Genomic DNA, 11,452 nt, shown 5'->3' with positions numbered 1-11,452 from the left:
ATTGTGAATGGAATTGTGCTTTCTATTTGGGTTTCTGTTTATTATTGGTGTAAAGAAATGCGATTGTCTTTTGCACATTTATTTTATATCTGAGACTTTGCCAAAGGCCTTTAACAGTGTAAGGAGGTTTCTGACAGATTCTCTTGGGTTTTCAAGGTACACAATCATGTCATCTGCAAAAAGACATAATTTGACTTCATCTTTTCCTATTTGGATACCCCTGATTGCCTTCTCTTCTCTGATTGCTCTAGTCAGGGCTTCCAATACTATATTGAACAGGAGGGGTGAGAGTGAGCATCCTTGTCTTGCTCCAGTTTTCAGGGGAAATGGTTCCAATTTTTGTCCGTTTAGGAGTATGCTGGCTGTGGGTTTCTCGTAGATGGCTTTTACTACTTAGAGGTATGTTCCCCATATGCCTAGATGTTCAAGGGTTTTTATGAAGAAGCGGTGTTGGATTTTATCAAAAGCTTTTTCTGCATCTAATGATATAATCATGTGGCTTTTGTTTTGACATCTGTTGATGTATTTAATTACATTTATGGTTTTACGAATGTTGAAGCAGACTTGCATCCCAGGGATGAATCCTACTTGGTTATGATGGATGATTTTTTGAGATGTGTTGTTGAATCCGGTTTGAATTCTTGTTGAGAATTTTAGTATCTATGTCATCAAAGATATTGGCCTATAGTTCTCTTACTTTGTTGGATCTTTACCTGGCTTGGGTATCAATGTGATGTTAGCTTCATAAAATGATTTGGGGAGGGTTCCATCTTTCTCAATCAGCTGAAATACCTTCAGTAGGATTGGAATCAGCTCCTCCTTAAATGTTTTGTAGAATTCTGCTGGAAAGCCATCTGGTCCAGGGCTTTTTTTTGTAGGTAGTTTTATTACATAGTCAACTTCCTTGATTGTTATTGGTCTATTTAGGGTCTCAATTTCTTATTGTTTCAAACTTGGCAGGTTGTGTGATGACAGAAAGTCCTCCATTTCCTTGAGGTTTTCAAGTTTGTTTCCATACAAGTGTACATAGTAGTCTCTAATGATCTTTTGTATTTCTTCAGGGTCAGATGTGACTTCATCTTTTGTGTTTCTGATTGTGCTTATTTGGGTTTTCTCTTTCTTTTTCCCACTGCCTTACAATCTGCCTGTGCAGCAGGGTGTAGCTTGGGTCCCTAGAGCAAAAGGAGGTACAAAAGAGGAAAATAATGGAGGAAGGGGGGGTCAATAGGATATTAGAAAGAGAGAAGAGTGAGAGGGAAAACATACATACATACCAACTAACAGGTGAAAAAGAGACACAAGGCCGGAGAGAAGTGAAAAAAAAAACACAGAAGGAAAATTCCCTAAAGAATACTGGTATCTACACAGAGACAGACCAATAAGATCATGAAACAGATAGTGTAAGTTAGAAAGCAAACAATAGTGAGCAAAACATAGTCAGAATGATAAAACCAAAGGTCAAAATATGAGATCAGACTAGTTCTATAATCTTTCCTTAGTGGTTAAAGTCACTTGAGCTCTGATCTCCAACCTCTCCCCTTTGTTTTTGTTGCAGGCAGCTAGCCTGCTGCCTGGGAGGTCTGTGACTCTTAGTTTTCTCAGTCTGTTCAGCTTTGTTAGGGAGGGGGCTTTATCTCCTGTTTAATGTCACCATGGGAACCGAGGTGGAGGTTCTGATAGGTGGGTGGGGTGATGCAAATCTGCCTGGAGAGTGGCAGAGATGGTAGCTTCACTTTCACTTTTAGGGATGCTGCACCAGGATCAGCTGCACAGCTGGGCACTGGATCCGGGGTGTCACCGGCAGGCTGGGGTGGAGGAGAGGGTCAGGCGTTCCCTCCTCTGGAGCTGGAAGCCTCCAGTCAGCACCTTACACAAGCTTGGGGTTCTGTTCCCTTACACAAGCTTGAGGTCGCACGCTTAGTGCCTCAGTCAGGGTGGGCCTGGGGCACCAGAGTTCTAAAGCTCCAAAGGGCAGGTGGTGGCCCTGGGTCACTCACAGGGCACTTCAGCCAGAAATGGGACCAGTATCTCTGAGGGGCGGGCACCCAGAGCCTCCCTGGGTGACCGGCAGTTTAGTGCTGGGTGCTGGGCGAGATGATGTAGCCAGGGAGGGAGCTGAGACCTGGGACTCCTGAGCAGGTGGGAGTCATATATAGTGGAGCAGCCGCAGCCAGGGGCCACAATATCTGGCCCTGTGTGGGACCAAAGGTCCCCGGGCTTCGTACCAGTGTGGCTGGTGGTGGGCAGGGGGCTGTGGGAAGAAAAGTAAGAGTCTTTTTGGGAACTCACGTTTGGAGAGTCTCACAAATCCACCTATGCCATCGCCATCTTGGATTCTCCCGAGATTATTATTAAACATACAAAAACAACAGATGTTGGCGAGTCTGTAGACAAAAGAGAACATTTTTACAGTATTGATGGGAACGTAAGCTAGTTCAACCTCTGTGGAAAGCAGTTTGGAGATTTCTCAGACAGCTAAAAATAGATTTACCATTGGACCTAGCAATCTCACTACTGGATATATTCCCAAACGAGCTTAAATACTTTTACCAAAAAGACACCTGCTCTCATATGTTTATCACAGCACTATTCATAATAACAAAAACACAGAAATCACCCAGGTGCCCAACAACAGGGGACTGGGATGAAAAAAATGTGGTATATGTACACCGTGGAATACCACACAGTCATAAAAAGAATGAAATCATGTCATCTGCAGCTTAATGGGTGAAGCTGGTGGCCTTGCCAGCATGCAATATACCTAGGCAATAAATCTTCACATGCACTCCTTGAGTCTAAAATAAAATAAATTTTAAAAATAAAAGAAATAAAGTAATGAATGAAGAACAAGGCTAAGTTTAGAAACTATTTGACAATTGTCTTCTTTCATCATGTAATCAGGTAAGAGGAATATCCAGCAATGTGAGGAGCTCTTAGCATCTGGTTGTAATGGCTTTTTGGGGTACATAGCCCGGCAGCGAGGGAATTTTACTTTTGGCTTAAGTGATAACTGTGAAAGGTCTGCAAGCAATTTTATTTTCCCATTTGCTTTTGTAGGTCCTTCTCTATGTCACAGTCATTCTTTTTTCCCTCCTTCTCAGCACCCTCTAAACTTAGCTTGTTAAAGTATATTTGGGTTTTTGCTAAAGAGTGGAAGGAACTGCAATTATCTTTCCTCCATTCCTTTTTCTTAGCCATATAGTTAAAATATTGGCTGTAATGATATCATACATATTTGTGGAAAGTTATAATTTGTACAGTGCTTTCACAAGCAGTTTAATTGTTATGAAATGCATCAGTGAGGCAGAAAGAGCAGATATTGTCAATCATCACTAATGATGAACACGAAAGACTAAGGAGATCAAATGATTTGTCCAAGTTCACAGCTAAGGAATAACAGGCTGAAATCAAGGCCAGGCATACTTAAAAAAATTTAATATAGTATAGAATTTGCTTTCTCTTGTATAAAACAAATTCATATTTATTAGAAATGTTTAAAGAATAAAAGAGAAGAAACAAAACACTCATATTTACAACATAGGAAGATAATTATATAGATTTCTCTGATCAGGTTTTTACAATACACAGAGAATTTTAAAATACAATTTTGGTCAACTGCATATATAACTATATTCTCTTTTTTTTTGGCTAGTCTTTGTAGATAGCCATTTAAAAAATGTTATTTACAATCCTTTTTACTTGAACCTTCGAAATACAAAAATTAAGCCTGCTAATTTTAACAAGAGAAGCTACATAGAAGTCAATAATTTTCAACTCCTGGGAGTTGAAAATATTAACGGTCTGATATGCTTACAAGTCAGTGCATAAAAATCAAAATATATTTTTTCCTTACATAAATATATATGTGTGTGTATATAATGCAACATATTATAATATATTTATGCATATAAATGAGATCTTAACATACATATCACGCATGTGGGGATTTTTTAAAAACTGTATTATTACTTCTTTTTAAAAGTTACTATCTTTCTAACTCTTACTCCCCACTACACACTGCAAAGATATAAACAGAAAGTATCGATATTGTTAAGACATAAACGTTCTAAGGTAAAGAACTGAAAAATGAAATTATGATACTTTAAATATGTTGAAAAAATATTAAAACTTTCAAAGATATTTAAAATGAGAGTGTTGTACTATTGAGAACTACATTAATATTTATATTTAACAGAAGAAAATGGGGCCCGAATTTGTATGTAGTATTTTATCAAACATGTAAAAAGTTAATATAAATTACTTGAGAAAGAAATACACCAATATATTGACAAAGAAACATAAAAATTTTGAAAGCGAGATGGGGCTCTCGCCTGCATATTTCTTGAACTTTTTCTCAACTGGCCTCCTTTTCACATGAGTGATATACTCTTCTAGTTCATGTTAACAGTTTCAGCATATACCAATCAAATAGAATTTCCAACGTTGACCTTTCTCCTTTCGTAAACTGTTTATCTATGGATTAAGAAGTCTACATAATTTATTGTAGAGATGAGGTCTCGCCAAGTTGCCCAGGCTGGTCTTGAACCCCTGGGCTCGGGTAATCCTCTTATCTCAGCCTCCCAAAGTGCTGGCATTACAGGTGTGAGCCTCCACACTCAGCTGGCACTGGCTGTTATTATTATTTTTTATAAACAACTTTCCTGTCCTGCTCCCAAGATCAGGGGCTAAAGAAGAAGATTTCTGACATTCAATGTCTCAATGTCTTTTCTAACATAATGTTGGAAGTGAAGTACCATCGCTTCCTCCATAACACACTGACCACAGAGACCAACCGTACTCAAATGTGGAATGGCCCTATATGAGGGTTTGAATGCCAGGAAGCGAGGATTAATGGGTGCCATCTTGTAAACTGGTTACCACAATTACCTAATGACAGATGACACCTTTATTGAACTATTATCTCTAACATTTTAGCTTCTAAGGAGCAAGTTTGTGTGACGTGGTTGTGAGCAGAATTTAAGTAAATGAAGACATAGTCAGAAATAACAATTCATTGGAAAGTTGAATATCTGTTATCAATTTACAAATGATTTTATGCAATACCTCGCTTGAGCTTTGAAATAACCTAGGAGAGGCAACAGTGTAGGAAATGCCCAAGTGACTTCATGGATAGGGAAACTGACTATCAGAGATTTAATCATTAACCAATGATCTCAACTAGATATTCTCTTTGCATTCTCATGACACTTATTCTGCTAGGCTAGGCTGCCTTGTATATTTTAAAAATGACTATCTGCTCATGTGCTGGCCAGAGGGTTTACAAGAAATAACAAGTGTGCTATTTTTATATTAAAGACATTTTCTATACTTTCTAAAAATCACTGGAATTCAGACACTGATATCTACTTCTTTTTTTTCTCCTATTGTTGAACACACACACCAGAAAAAAAAAATTCAGAGACATACATGCATACTCATGCACACACACATTCCTCTTTCTTGTCTTTTTAATCAATAGCAAACTAAATTTATTTTGGAATATACTAGCAGTCATTGTGTCACAGAAGTATCTCCCTCATGTGAGTATATAAACTTTGTAACTTTTCTTCTTTTATTCTATAATAAATTATGAGTTGTTGTATGTTCAGGCTTCAGGCAGAATTTTTCCTGTTTGGGAAGTGTTTTTCAATACATTTATTTGAATTGGTAGTCATATATATGAGGAAAAAATGAATACTAATGGAAAAGCCCAGAATGGATTTGGAACATCATTTTAACTGTTATGCCATAGGCTTCGGCCTGTGACAAAATACCTATTCAAGGATGGAAAATCCACCATATCACTTCTACATTTGTTTTTCTAAATAGATCTGGATTGAATAGCCAGACCTAATATAAGATTCAGAGCGATTCCTTTACTAATTAATTGTGAGACCATGTTCATGTCAAAGGGACAAAAACTGGCCTTCTGCATCTTATTTACAGATTTATAGTGGAGTTGAGAGAGGAAATGGAAAACACACACACACACTCACCCCAAAACAGAATCAAGATCCCCCATAAATTTTCCTTTCATTACATCTTCCATTCATCACCTATTAAGACACCCTACTCCCAAATTCTGCACATTGAGAGATTGATTTTCACCCCAGAGGTTTGTGCTTTCAATACAATCTTGTCTGTTTTTTTGCATATTCAAAGCCTACTGACTTTCCTTGACTCTCCATAAGTAATAATCATTTACATTCATGCTGATGTTTATGATTTTCAAAGAGCTTTTAGATGAGCTAATTCAGTGATCTCTATACAACCTCAGACATTTAGCCCCGCTAATTCAGTGATCTCTACACAACCTCAGACATTTAGCCCTGCAAGTATTACACTACTGCTTTCATGGATGAGGAAATGGAAACTTAATGTGGTTAAACTAGCAAACAATGTTACAGAGCTAAAAAAGAAGTGACACCAGAGTTGATCCCACCTTCCATGAAACCTGTTGATTTACCTGCATCTACAAACTGCATGAGTTTGTCCTTTTCTGAGGCCTTGGAACTCTTGGCATCTCTCACATCTAATAGGACCTTTAGGTACTTACTGCTTTGGTGGTTTTCCATGTGCAGATTAAACTCACTGATGACCTAGAAGTAGACTGATCCTTAACATTTTGCATGCAGCTTTCCTGGTCCTTGTCTTTCTCCTGTGTTTGCCCAAAGATGGTACAATGAGCACAATGAGAAGAGGGTTGGGATTAACTGGGATGAATAAGTTAGACACTATGGACACTCCTTTCTTTTTGCTCCCAGAAGCATTTACCATAGATTGCTGGGAGCAAAAGTTGATTGAGATCTAGAGTGCTGTATTCCATTCATTTATTCATTTACTCATTAACATATTTCATATCAATTATGTAATATTCTCTATCCTAGGCCCTGAACATACATGGTAAATTTGGCATAATCTTTACCTGTAATACATTAAAATTAAAAGGAAAATTCCACTCTTTCTTTGAAATGGAAGCAAACATAAGCCCAAGTATGCATGAGGGAAAAAAACTTTATTTCTTTACTATATTGCATTAGGAGTAACCATATATTCTCTCTGGCTAGGCCAGATACAGTATAAAGACCTCTTAAAAAAATCCTGAAATTGAGTGTCTATTTTTAATGGCTGAATTATATTTATCATAAACTGAATATTAGCTGTCAAGATTTACATATGCATTTTGGGGATTCTGATTGTGAGAGGTTTATTTTCCTTCTTTTCTATTTTAGAACATAACCTGAATGGAGAAGACAATGTGAGGGTGATCAAGAACTCCAGTCTGTCTGTCTTGGGCAGGGAGAAAAAAAAACATGCATTCCACTTATATCTAAAGTGCTTCACAGATAATCTGACACAATTTTGAAGAGCTCAATTATTTGACTAATTCCTTTGATAAATTTAGCAGTCAGGCCTTAGAGATACACAAAAAATTTTGTCCAATCAATCATAGCACAGATGAAGATGTGTCCTCTGTGATTGTATTCAATAGCCACTCAATGCCCTTCAGCCAACCTGTTACCTTTTAAAATGCAAGATCTTGTGGTCAAAATTTCTGCTTCCATTCTTGAAACTGCAGATCCTCATCACTTACTGGACTTGAACTCTGTATTGTCTCTGACTGTTTTTTCATTAGGGTTATGAGTCCTTGAACAATCACTCTACATAAAACATTGGGGAATTTAGTGGTGAACTTCCAACAGGAGAAGAAACATGAATACAACTATTATACCAAGTTCCACAGGGTCTTCAAAGGAAGTAATATGAATGGGGGTAGGGAACTAAGAGTGAGAATTTGGATACCCTTGCTAGGAGCTTCATCTCAGAGGAGACTGCACTTGAACTAAACTCCAACAGATGAACAGAATTTTACAATACAGAAATTAGATAGATGTAACAGGCTAACAGAACAGCCTGAGCAAGCAAGAACACAGGCCATAACTTTCTATGATTGTGTACTGTTTGGAAGATATTAATATTGATTGTATCTTCCATTTTTTGGTATGTTCATCCAATCTATTGTTTGGTCCTAATTGCTTTTTGCCATACAAGAGCCTTCTACATAGTTTGGGAGTCATTTAAATACTAGTTTATATCTATTACAAAAGTGTATTCTGTACTCAAAATCCAGAGTTGAAGTTGAAGCCTATTTCTTTTCCATGGTGTAATACTATGTAACTTAATTGGCACATTCTCATATTTGCTGAAAAGGTCATCATCTCGAGGCAACATTTCATAGCTGCCTTCATAAAATTAGAATGATGCCAGAAAGTGTGAAAACAGAGAACAGTTATTCTCATGATATAAGATCTTCCTGGACCTCTACATCATAGACTCCTAACTTCCTTTCAAATTATATAGAGAGGCCAATCTTTCATTCTTTTTACACAATATTCATTTTTTAGCCTCTCTCTGGGCTATAATATATTATTTAATTTGGTTACTGTATTATTATTATTATTATTATTATTTTTGAGTTGGAGTTTCACTCTGTCACCCAGACTGGAGTGCAGTGGCCGCTCCCGGCCACCGCAGCCTTGACCTGCTGGGTTCCGGCAATCCTTCCGCCTCAGCCTTCCAAGTAGCTGGAATTACAGGCATGCGCTACTATGTCCGGCTGATTTTTTGATTTTATTGTAGAGATGAGGTCTCGCAGCCCAGGCGGGTCTTGAACCCGCAGGTTCAGGCAATCCACTCACCTCAGCCTCCACAAAGGCGTGGGATTACAGGCTGAGCCACTGAGCCCGGCTTATTATTATTTTTTAAAAAGCAGTTTGCAATATTGCCTGTATGGGAAATACTATATAGGGTAAAGCAATATTGACTGCATTATAGCTAGTAGTAACTACTGTTCTGAAAACAAGGAAGTGTGAAACAGTGAATCAGGGCAAGAGTTACATTTGCTCTGCTACAAGCTAGAAAGAAAAAAAAAGTTAGCAAAGTGCATTCCAAATAACCCACAAACTTTAGGACTTCTTCCTCAAGGTTCACATACCAGCTTGAAAGGTTAAGATAATTGGTGAACTCACAGGAATAAAAATGGCCCTCAAGGGAAACTGCTAGGGGAGGGAGGGGCATACCTCATCAACAAGGGTACCTGCATAATCGGTTTGTATACCTAACCCTGAATTGTACCCTACATCTTTATAATAAAAAAAATAAAAAATTTTAAAATGGCCCTCAAGAAACAAGGAATTTACCATACTGTTAGAGACTATAAAAAGAATGACCAAGTTTTTGTAATTTAGCTCCATTCTGCATTTTCAACATTAACTACTAAGTCCTTAACATGAATACACTGTCTAGTTAAACTGCTTGCCCTAGAATTTTCCATAAATCATTTTTCTGATTCTTGCTGATATTATCTCCCCTAAGAAATACAGATGTAAAGAAAAAGTAGGACACACACACACACACACACACACACACACACACACCATTCCATTCTTTGGTCTTCCTCCATTAATACATATAGATTACTTGGTTTTGAATGTAAGTGTAGAAGTTGGTGGAATCCTATTCTGATAGGCATTAACCAACCAAATGGGAATTCTATAGATTAGCTTCCATTATGGAATATTTCCAAATACATCTATAAAAAGTCCTGGTAAGCTTAAAGAACCCAGGGGAGAAAATGTAGTCAATAAAGCTAGAAATGGAAGAACATTTAAAAAAATCAAACAGAAAACAAAAGAAGCAGATGCCAAAATTTAGTATGCAGTGAAGGTATGGGGACAGTGACACCAAGAGTAGGGAACAGAGGTCAAGAAATTAAGTGAGAGGTTATTTTGGGGAAACAAATCAAGAATGGCTATAATTTATTACTGACATTTAATTGGCCCCCATGATGTGATGGGGGTAGTACCAACAATACTTAAAGGGCTATAGACAGGGAAGGCAGAATTGATTAATGAGATTTCCAACTGATCTTACTCCTCTGTAAGTACTGCGGCAACAGAAAATATATACTACCTTAATGGAAGTTACAAGACCAATGTAGCACACACTTAGAAAATTCTGTTTCACATCACAGAATACTGTTTTCTAAAGTCCTTCTAAAACACCTTGCTCATAGTGATTGATCAGTAAATACTTGTTAAGTGAACATAAGAGTTGCTTGTGTTTTCCAGATTCTATGTACTGTAAAATTGGAGAGGAGGAAGACATTAACAATGGTTAGGTAGCAAGGAAGATCTATAAAGAGGCGGTGCCTGAACTATTCATTTAGTAGCAAAATAGAGGGACAAAGAAGGAAGAGAATAAATTGGAGAAAAATGAAAAGCGATGATTAAAATAATGCCTCCATTAATTATATTATTGCTCAGGTGTTAAATCAAAATTCCGGAGTCAAAACCCAATTGTCTAATCTCGTTCATTATTATTTCATCCAAAAATGTACCTATTTCTCTCCCTTCCAGTAATACCTCACTTACATGTTTCCGGTGATCATTGATGAATACCAGATAAATGTCTTTTCCTACTTGCCCATGTATATGTGAATGAGGACAATGTCTTTTCCTCGTGAAGTCAGGCAAAGGGGTCTGACCCATTATATTGTAAAGTTGCCACATTGGTGTGAGGTTGGGGATAGGAGTTGGTGATTTACAATAGAGTCACAATTAAACAAACAAAAACAAAATCTTTTTTTCTGATTGTATTTCTACCTACAGAATGAGAAAAGACCCAGCTGTCATCTTTCCTGTCTGTTTTTATGGTATCTCTCTATCATGGAAGAGTCATTCATATGTTGAGCAATCATTACTTCCTCTTTCTATCTGTCCTAAAAATGACTTCTGTACCATGGCCGTGGACATACTTGCTCTGCACAGCTATGTACTATAGCATTGCACATGTGGTCCATAGCAATCAATAATAAGGTGCTCTGTGATTGTCTCTATCTGTTGCCTTACATTAGTCCTTTCTCTGTTCTGTGATTCAAGATTGAGTTGGCATGAGGGAGCACTTGCAAGGGTTGGATGGAGGAATTTCTCTTCAAGTTCATTTGCAGTGGTGGTACATTTTGTCTACATTACAGAGCAGGGGTGACACATAAGTTTTATAGAGATTCAATGGTACAGCATTTTGTTTTACATCGTTTCTCATTCTTTTCTTTCCAGAACTCAGGTATGAATCATTGGGGGTTCCATCAAAAGGCACTTCTTCCAGGGATGTGCTATTGAATTTTGTTTACTGTAATAGTAGTGATTGTCTACAGGGAGCTATTGCAGGAGCTTCAGATGCGTGTGAACCTTTGAACAACAATAATCTTCATTCCAAATATCATAGAAAGAAAACTAAAATGAAGATACTGTTTCATTCTGTGTATCTAGATCCAATAGAGTTTCCGAGTCTGGATAGATAGTGATGGGCTATATATTTAGTCACACTGGACACACAAAGATGCATTCAGGCCAAAACAGTCTTTCACATTGCTTCCATTAGCCCTACTGGT

Source organism: Carlito syrichta, unplaced genomic scaffold, assembly GCF_000164805.1.
Source record: "Carlito syrichta isolate Samal-C Ts95f unplaced genomic scaffold, Tarsius_syrichta-2.0.1 Scaffold311869, whole genome shotgun sequence".
Lineage (NCBI taxonomy): Eukaryota > Metazoa > Chordata > Mammalia > Primates > Tarsiidae > Carlito > Carlito syrichta.
The sequence above is the reverse complement of the archived record's forward strand: the minus strand, read 5'-3'. Positions refer to the sequence as shown.